We start from the raw sequence: 8,914 nt of genomic DNA on the forward strand, positions 1-8,914 counted from the left end.
TACCACTCCCATGATCAGGCACTAATCTGATGATACTGAGTCAATCAAATGGAAAGGCATCCTGGGTGGGCCTGACCTAACCAACTGAACCTTTAAAAGTAGATGATGTGTCAAAGAGACAAGCTCCTGCTAGCCTGGAAAAAAGCAAACAGCCAGTCTCTGAATGGCCTGTGGGGCTTATGCAGCAAGGGATTTTAAGTGGCCTCTAGGAGCTAAGAGCAATGCTCAGGCAATAGTTAGTAAGAAAATGAGAATTTCAGTCATAGGACCACAAGAAAATGGATTCTGCTAACAACCCCATGAGCCTGGAAGAGAATGCTGAGCCGCAGACAAGAACTGTTTCCTTGGCTGATGCCTCGATTTCCGTCTAGTGAGACCCCGAGAGGGTGACCCAGCCAACCCGCACCTCAGCCCGACCCACAGAAACTGCAAGGGAGCAAATGTGCTGTTTATTGTTGTATGCCACCAAGTTTGTGATCATTTGTTACACAGAAATAGAAAAATAATGCAGACACCTAGTAGACAACAACACCCTGCCCCCATCCTGTACCAGTCACACTCCCTGAAGAAGCCTAGCTGTTATTCTCTGTAGTGTGACAGTCTCTTGAGCAGAGCGACACTTCTCAGACGGAAAGTGTCACTCCGCTCAAGAGACTGCCTAGGTCAGGGGTCCCCTAGGTCAGAGGCAAAGTCCTTGTTTTTGAAGTTCTGGCACTCACACATGGCCGGTCCTAAAAAATATATGATGAATCAATTGCACGCATTTCATCGAGGGGTCATTGTGAGCCAGTGACAACATGTGGCCTTGGTCCAGCCGCTGTACCTCTGGTGCCCAGTGCCATAATACGGGGTGGTATAGCCACCAGCACACCTACGAATCAAGGGTTTTCTATGAACAGGTGAGAGAGCATTTGTGAAAAGCTGTGTGCTCTTTGAAAGAAGCGAGCTATGTTAAGTCAGTTAGTGCTTCTCGTCATTCTTTGTTTGTAATTACGCTTTTGCGGAGCCCACGTTGTGTGGGATCCAGGCTGGTTATAAGAGTATCGGCTTTAGAATCGAATGGTCTGATTGCCAGGCCAAGTCTGCTGAGCACAGCAAGAATGCCTGGATTCAGCAATGACTGCTCCTCTAAAAAAACCTGGCCTTGGGTCACATGATTTCTGCTTCATTGGCTTTTCTCAAGATCTCAAGACATTTTGACTTAAAAAAATATATATCTATTTTTAAGAAAGTGAAGTTTTAAACAGGTTTCAAAACTTTCTTTTCCTTTTTTAAATATAAGCCCTAAAATATGTCCCTTCACCTTAAAAAAAAAAAAAAAAGACAAAGCAATTGCTGCATTGACAGTTTGAGGCCATTTCCTGTTTATGCTTCACAAATAATATCGCTAGGAATTTTGTGTTAGTGACCCATGAAGCAAATTTTAACTGTCTAAATTCTCATGATTTCTAGTCACTAATATTCAGCAGGTTAAAATGATCAGCACCTTCGCTGACATGGCCATATGTCCTTTTTGTCCTACAGCTGACCATGTAATTAAACCTTCACGTTACATGTGAGTAGATTAAAGTAATGGCAAAGCTAGCTCCTCGACAAAAAAGTTATAAATTTACTCGTGAAAGCTAAATAATTTAATTTACTTAGACCTTCGTTAAGACAGAGTTTTACACCGACCCAAATAATAAATTAGCTTTAGACCAAAGGTACAAGTAAAATAAGTCCTGGGTTTTCTTTTGGGAGTACATTAGCTCAAATCCATTCATTAAACCATGAATTAAACAGGTTACAGTTTGGTCAGTGGAGAAAATCAGGTATAGACGAAATCACATGAGAAGTAGCCAGTTCAGTCTTCGAAATGGAAGAGCTTATAAGAATTGTGTCTCTGCCAGTCTGAGATTATCACCCAGCTGAGGACATCTGGGGACTCTTGTGTCCTCTCGTTTGTCTCAATCTCCCTTTATGCTAGATGTGTCAACAGACAGAGCAGTTAGGATTTGGGGCATCAGCTGCTCATCTACTAAATCTTGGCAAGTGAGATGGAAGCACGGTTTTCCTCTAGAAAATTATTGCAGAGGGGTTGCATGTTGGAGACGTAAAGATATGGCTAAGCTATTGTTAGAGAACAGACGAAAAGGATAAACAGGTGTGAAATTATTATTACCATTAACAAAATGTTAATGTCATTATTGATTAAACACCAGTATAATTCATTTAATATTTGGGTGGAATTTTCTGCTTATGAAGCATGGATGATAGAACCATACTCAGCCTTCATCTCCCAGATTTTATATGTTCCCCTTTTAACAGATGAGAATAATGAGCCTAGGAATGGATAAGTGGGTGGTACGAGGTCATGTATTTCAGTGGCAGATCCAGGTCTACCTACGCTAGATGCTGCAGTATTTATACCTCACCGCACCACTGCCATGATTTATAGCTACAAAACACGTAGCCTTTGCCACTTACAAGTTGGTGCCTTGGGGCAAGTCACTTCCCTCTGGGACCCTCCCTTTGGTCATCGGTGAAATGATTTAGGAAGTAAGATGAGCCCTATGGTCCTGCCCAATGCTGAGGTTCCAGCATTCTATGCAAATACAATGGGCACAAATATAAAGAGAGAGGCATTAAGATTTTAGTCTTCTGGGGGAGGAAGCTCTGTGTTTCAGAAAGGGAGAAAAGCATAAGGGAAGTGAGGTATGAAGCAGAAATTCCTGCCTATTGGAGCAGTGACATTTAATAAAGTGATTAGGCAGTGACATTAAATAAGTTTTCGAGCCATTTGAGTGGTTAATTGGCCAACTTTATTGAGGAGATGTTTTCCTGAATAAATCTGAGGGAGTCAGAGGTAAAAACTCATGGAAAGTGTTATCTGTTCTTGTCCACAACATCGTGATGCAAAAACGTCCTGTTTTGACTAGAAAGGGAGGGTGGACAGGAGAGATGACAGGGCATTCTGGGTTGGAGATTCCTGCAGGGCAAGCGTGGGCGTGGGAGCTATCAGATTAATAAGTTTCACTCTCTTCTCTTGTGGGGCTGACCTGCAGCCTCCACAGGGATAAGCCGTGGTGTTTCCACCCAATAACGTGCCCCCGATTCCACTTCAGAAGCTTTAGCAGGCTCTCTGTGAACCCAGGCAGGCGTTACACCCGACTGCCACCATCCTCTCCAGGCTCTGTGATAGGACCTTCAGTTCCGCCCCCAGAACGGGCACAGAACGGGTAGGCTCCGTCTGATGCATTTCCCCACTGCTAGCCAGGAAGCAACTTAAAATAGGTGAGGCACATGGGTACCCTCCCCATGGAGAATTACATTAACCATATTAATGATGATTTATGCAAAGGGAAGAGCTAATCGTAATTACCACTTACTATATGTTCTTATAGTCACCCGAGACCTTTAAGAGAAGAGGCTGGGAGAGGCGAAGGGACTTGCTGGAGGCCACACCCCAAGGAAGCAGAAATGAAACTCGAATATTCTGACTCCAAGACTTATCACTCAGTTCTCCTCATCCTCACTCACCTCTGTCCATCAGTCAGTCAGGTATTAAGCAGTTTCTATGCACAAGGGCTGTACTGAATGATGGCGGTACATCCGATGAACAACACAGACCCAGCACTTGTCCTCACAGAGCAAGTAACATAGGACTTGAGGATCCTGTGACGAGCTTAAAAGAATGACATATATGTGTATGCTCCCTCGCTCACGCTCTCTCTGTCTCTGTGTCTCTCTGTCCCTGTCTGTCTGTCTCTCTCTCTCTCACACACACACATACACACAGCTTTAGTGACATTAGACCTTGTAGGCTCCAGCCCCGCAGGGCCCCAAATTTATAGGTTTCTGCTGTGTGATAACCAACCCTTCACTTAATCAAGGACAGATGCATCTGTCAGTTGCAGAGGCGTCATACTTGCCAGCTGGGTGTCCTTGGCACTTTTCTTGGAGAGACAGACTAACTCATAGGCTGGCCCAGAGCTTGCGTCATCAAGGCCAGGCCACAGCGTGCAGACCAGGGAGGACCCTCTGCCCCGAGCTGCCCTTTAAGTCACGGGGGTCTCCAGCAAAGAGAAAGAAGGCGCTCCCGATGAAATAGAACTCTATACTAATAGTTACACATTTCGAAGTCTCTAAAACCTCATCTCCACTCAGATTAACTGTTCCTCAAACCATTTCTTATACTCCTTCTTTACGAAACCTCGGCAGCTCTTCCTCTGCTAGGCACTGAGACCCCTCTACCAGCGGCTCTGCAGTGCAGGGGTCCCGAGCAGCCACTGAGCCAGAACGCCTGGCGTCTCCCCTTGACTCCACCTCTGTTACCTCAGCTGTTAAAAACAAAAGTCATAATCATAATAGTGCCTCTTCCTACGGTTGTGGGGACTAAATGAGTTAGTATCTGTAAAGCGCCCAAGAAGCATTCAGCCCGTGGTGAGTGCAGTGTGTGTGTGTGTGTCTGCTATTATTGCTTCCAGGGCTCCAACGTATGTTCTGGAGCCTAAAAAGAATCCACCTCATCCAAAATGGGTTTTTGTTTGTTTGTTTTGTTGTTATTGTTGTTTACTGGTGAGAAAACTGAAGCCTGAGAAGTAGATCTCTGCTAAAAAAAAATGGGTCCTTGTTAGCCTTCGGGGGTCTCCTGTGGGTCACTCGGAGTGACCTCACCAGTCCTCCTGCCCTGGTTCCCATAGTTACCGGCTGCAGAGGTGGCTGTCCAGGGCCCTATGCCTTCGTCCTGGGGTCTCTGACACCTGACCCCAGATTGTCTGTTGGCTCTGCCGAGGCCCTCACTGCTGCTTTCTTTTCTGTCCCTGAGTCCGTTTGTGTCCTCTGCATCTTTAGACTCATTTTCTACAAGAAGCCTTTCAAAGCTAGGCTCTCTGTTGATTGCTTGATTGCTTTGCTTTCCTACAGCCTTTGGTCCCTGATTAATTTCTACTTGATTATGTAGTGGAACTGGGGGGAAGGACTGACACCCCAGGTACTACCTGGCCCAGTGGATCTCTGCAACCTAGAGTGGGGTGTGTGTGTGTGTGTGTGTGAGGTTTAGAGATGGAGGGAGGAAAAGAGCTATAACTGATATCTTCGGTTGGGGCATATTTTTATATTTTGGAATATTTTGAAAACCGTTTAAGGAGATTTTGATACACAATCTTTAGTACAAGCTAGTGGTAGAATCCCCTTCACACTGAACGATAAATGAGAAAACAAGCCATGCAAGGTCATACCACCGATTTGGGGCAAAACCAGGACTTGAACCTAGGTCTCTCAATGCCAAGTCCAGAGCTTATTCTGTCTCTGTTTCACGGGTGTCAGCGGTAAATCGAAATTCCCAGAAGCTGGAGCTCGTGCCTTCCAGAGCTACCCTCATCATCACCGTCGTCAGTTGTGTGTAGATGTCAGTTACTATGCGCCAGACGCTGGTCTAAAGACTTTCCACTCAGGGACTCATTTAATTCTCGTAAGACCCCATGACATTGACATGGTTATTCCCATGTCAATGAAGCAGAGAAGCCAACACTGTTCTCCCAATAAAGTCCTTAGTGCAATGTAAACGGCGTGAGAACTTGAGGTCCATGGACCTTACTCTGACGAGGGAGCTGCGATCACAGGGGGTTGTCCAAGGTTCCTCTAGGTCACTCTCTTAAAAAAAAAAAAATGGCTGTCGATCGACAACAAGTATGAAAGCAAGACTCACCTAAAATCATGTCGCTGGCTTGGATAAGGACATTGCATTCAAGCCTCTGCTTCGGGGGAAGCCTTGTGGCTCCTGTTTAGATGGCCTGTCAGCACAGCCTTATGAGAAGGCAGTTATATTTCACTATAGTGTCTCGAAACATCTAAAGTCAAGAATGTTCTCTCAACTTGGTGGACACCCTGTAATTGCTGGTTCCCTGTGTGCCCCTGAGTTATTACAGGGCTCTTCCCTCAGACCCCCAGACCAAACAGAATCCGTACCCTCACTCCCCAACCCCTCCTCTCTGCCCAGCCTCAGAGTGTCCATCTGAGGTGTAAGTGGCTTTGCACCTTTGCTGGCTCCTGCATCTCCTGCTCTCAGCTCCCCCACGTCCTGCTGTAGGAAGACAGACCTCCCACATTTGCCTGCCCCTTTACTTGATTCCGAATGGTACCACCACCTCTTTCTTTACGTATTCTGGCCCACAGGTTGGTCCTTGAGTTCCCAAGAATTAGTGATCCATGCTAACTGGCCCCCGCCTTTGGGTCTGCCCAGCCATTGCTTAAGCCTCATCTCACTTCCCATCAGATCGAGCCTCTGTATAGACATAGGACAGTTTAGGCATCCTATGTCAGGCCTAGGAAGCCAAAATAAACCCAAGCCAATCACACAGGAATTGCTCATCGCTGTGTAGGCTGCAGAGCTGAGGTGGGGTGACAAGCCACTCTCCATTCTGACCTGCGGTCTGCAATGTTACTCTTGCTCTTGGCTCTCTGCCAGGCCTGTCACCGAATCTGAACTTTTAGACCAAGCGCTCTGTGCTATTCAGGCTTTGGCGTGGACCAGAATGTAAAATAATAACGCCCTGAGCTGTGCCAAGCAGCACGGAGCTCCTGAGATGTTATAGATGCAGCTGTGACCAACGAACACATTGTTTCCGGGATTGTGTTTGTAAATATATGAGTTGCCTGACAGCTTGTGGAATTAAATATAGATGCTACATCACAAACTCCAGCTAAAATAAACTATATGCTGCTCAATGAATGTCAGTAAGTACACTGAGGAAGAATCATTGCCCGAAAAACCTATCCCTAAATGGTTTTTCTTTTTTTGTGTGTTTTATTTGTTGGGGTTTTGTTTGTTTTTGATAAAACTGACTTTCTTTCCCCTGCCCCCCACAGGCTTTCAATTGGTACTGGTGGGCAGTGGGAGGGAGGGCGGTGTGAGCAGACAAGGTGCCTACAGTCAGTGTGGGGTGTATAGCGTGGTGGCGAGAGCCAGCTTGAAGGCAGATGAGGAACTCGCAGTCAGCCTCCTGGAGTTGCTGGCCTCAGGGCATCATTTCTGAAAGTGTGGTCCAAGGGCCACTTGGGGTTATTTGAAAAGGTCTGATGGAGAACAAGGTCATCCACCATCGCGAGTCCTGTCCTCAGTCCTATGAATTAACGGATTCTCCCTCCCTTACGCTGGTCGCTACAGGTTGCTTGTATGTTAGCAACCTCTTAGGTTAATTATGGCAGGTCTCCCGAAGTTGGTGCCCCTACACTACACTCAGCTCCCCGGAGGAGTTTACTGAGCACTCTCATTCAGCCTTCGGCTGAGAAGGTTGCTGCCTTGTCATTCTGGGCATTCATGCAAAGCACGCACACCCTGCCCAGGTCACCGAAACCCCCACTCTAGCAGGGGGTGCAGAAGGAATGGTGCTGTGAAGTCAGGGTCACCTCAGAGTTGCCTTGAGGAGTTAAGGTTCCACCGCGTTGATCATTTGGTATGCAACTGCTGAGTCATCGCCAATTTTATGTATTTGTTTGCTGGGTTCCTCCCCAATTCTTTGACACCAAGTTCTTTCTCCACTAAAAAATGGCACTGTAGACTGAGATAGGCTGAAGCAATTTGCACACTGTCTGGTCCTTGCACAAAAAGCTTTAAGAGCCTCCAATGGAAAAACTAAAGTAATTCTTTAAAAATCTTAATTCAGACTTCATTCTGGCTCACACTGTGGCTGACTATTTGAACTATTTTTGACAAATCAAACCCTTTGTAAGATATGGTAATAAGTTTCCTTCTTCCTTCCTTTTAGGGAATTTAATAAATATCTACTCATTCATCCAACTAATGTTTATTGGACAAAGAACAGTCCATTTAACTAAGATGTAAAATGCATGAAGGGAACAGTAGGAGAAAAGACTAGAAGGTAATGCTTGGATTTCTTTGGAAGAAAATGTTAGTGCAAACTCTTACTATAATTATAATTCTCTTATAGCAGGCAGTCTGTATGAGCCAAAGTTGCGTTAGGAAGACTTTACTGCCTAGGACCTGCATGCATCCACAGCTCAGTGTTACTGAGGTTCAAATCGGTGATTTCCAAGTCAAAATTAAGATTAAATTATTTTCAGCCTAATTTTATATCGTATCATTGATTTTCAGTCCAAATCTTTGGAAAAGTAGTATAAAGTAACCTTGTTAAGAATTTTTAAAATTAAATCAAATATTCCATTTCTCAAACAGGGTAATATGGAATATAGTTAAGACAGAGCCAACCACTTACTCCGGTGGTTTCAACCAGTGTGCGTGTGTGTGTGTATGTGTGTGTGTGTGTGTGTGTGTGTGTGTGTGTAAGAAAGAGAGACAGAGAAGATAGAGAGAGAGTAAGAGAGAGAGAGAGTAAGAGAGAGAGAGAGACAGAGACAGAGAGACAGACAGACAGACAGACAGACAGACAGAGAGACAGACGGACAGACAGACAGACAGAGAGAAGATTTGTCTCCAAGAGACCTTTGTCGATTTCTGGAGAAATTTTGGTGGTAGGAATTTGGAGACAGGAGCTACATGCAGTGTTAAGGGCAGGTAGAGATGTTAAATGCCCCATAATGCACAGGACAGCTCCTTACAACAGTTGTCTGACCCTAAATGTCAGTAGTGCTGAGGCTGAGAAACTTTGACTTAAGCCAGCAAATTCTAACGAGCCCAGACTCATAAAGCATCTTTGAATAATGGATGGCCAGCTTTTTAGGAAAGGTTTGCATGCATATCTAGTTTGCCAGCACACGTCATGGTGGCAAAGACCAAAATTACTCACCTTTACAGTCTCTTGGTCTAGGACTCCTGTTTTGTGCTTAGTTGATCCTCAATAACAATAATAACAAACAAAACAATAAAAAAGCCTATTTATTGAGTGCTTATTTTCCACTGAGCACCATGCTGAGCACTTTCAACAAGGTAGATAATATTAATCCATGAGCAATT

General features: G+C 45.1%; 1 protein-coding gene across 1 annotated transcript in view; it reads right to left on the minus strand.

The window, feature by feature from the left end:
• BRINP2 (BMP/retinoic acid inducible neural specific 2) overlaps positions 1–8,914 on the minus strand; it is a 97,806-nt gene that overhangs the window by 52,486 nt on the left and 36,406 nt on the right. Inside the window, exon 2 of the mRNA XM_011361241.1 lies at positions 6,555–6,558. The gene's annotated coding sequence lies outside the window, so the exon portion shown is untranslated. The remainder of the gene's footprint in view (positions 1–6,554; positions 6,559–8,914) is intronic.

This window comes from Pteropus vampyrus, unplaced genomic scaffold, assembly GCF_000151845.1.
Source record: "Pteropus vampyrus isolate Shadow unplaced genomic scaffold, Pvam_2.0 Scaffold65, whole genome shotgun sequence".
NCBI classification, from domain to species: Eukaryota; Metazoa; Chordata; class Mammalia; order Chiroptera; family Pteropodidae; genus Pteropus; species Pteropus vampyrus.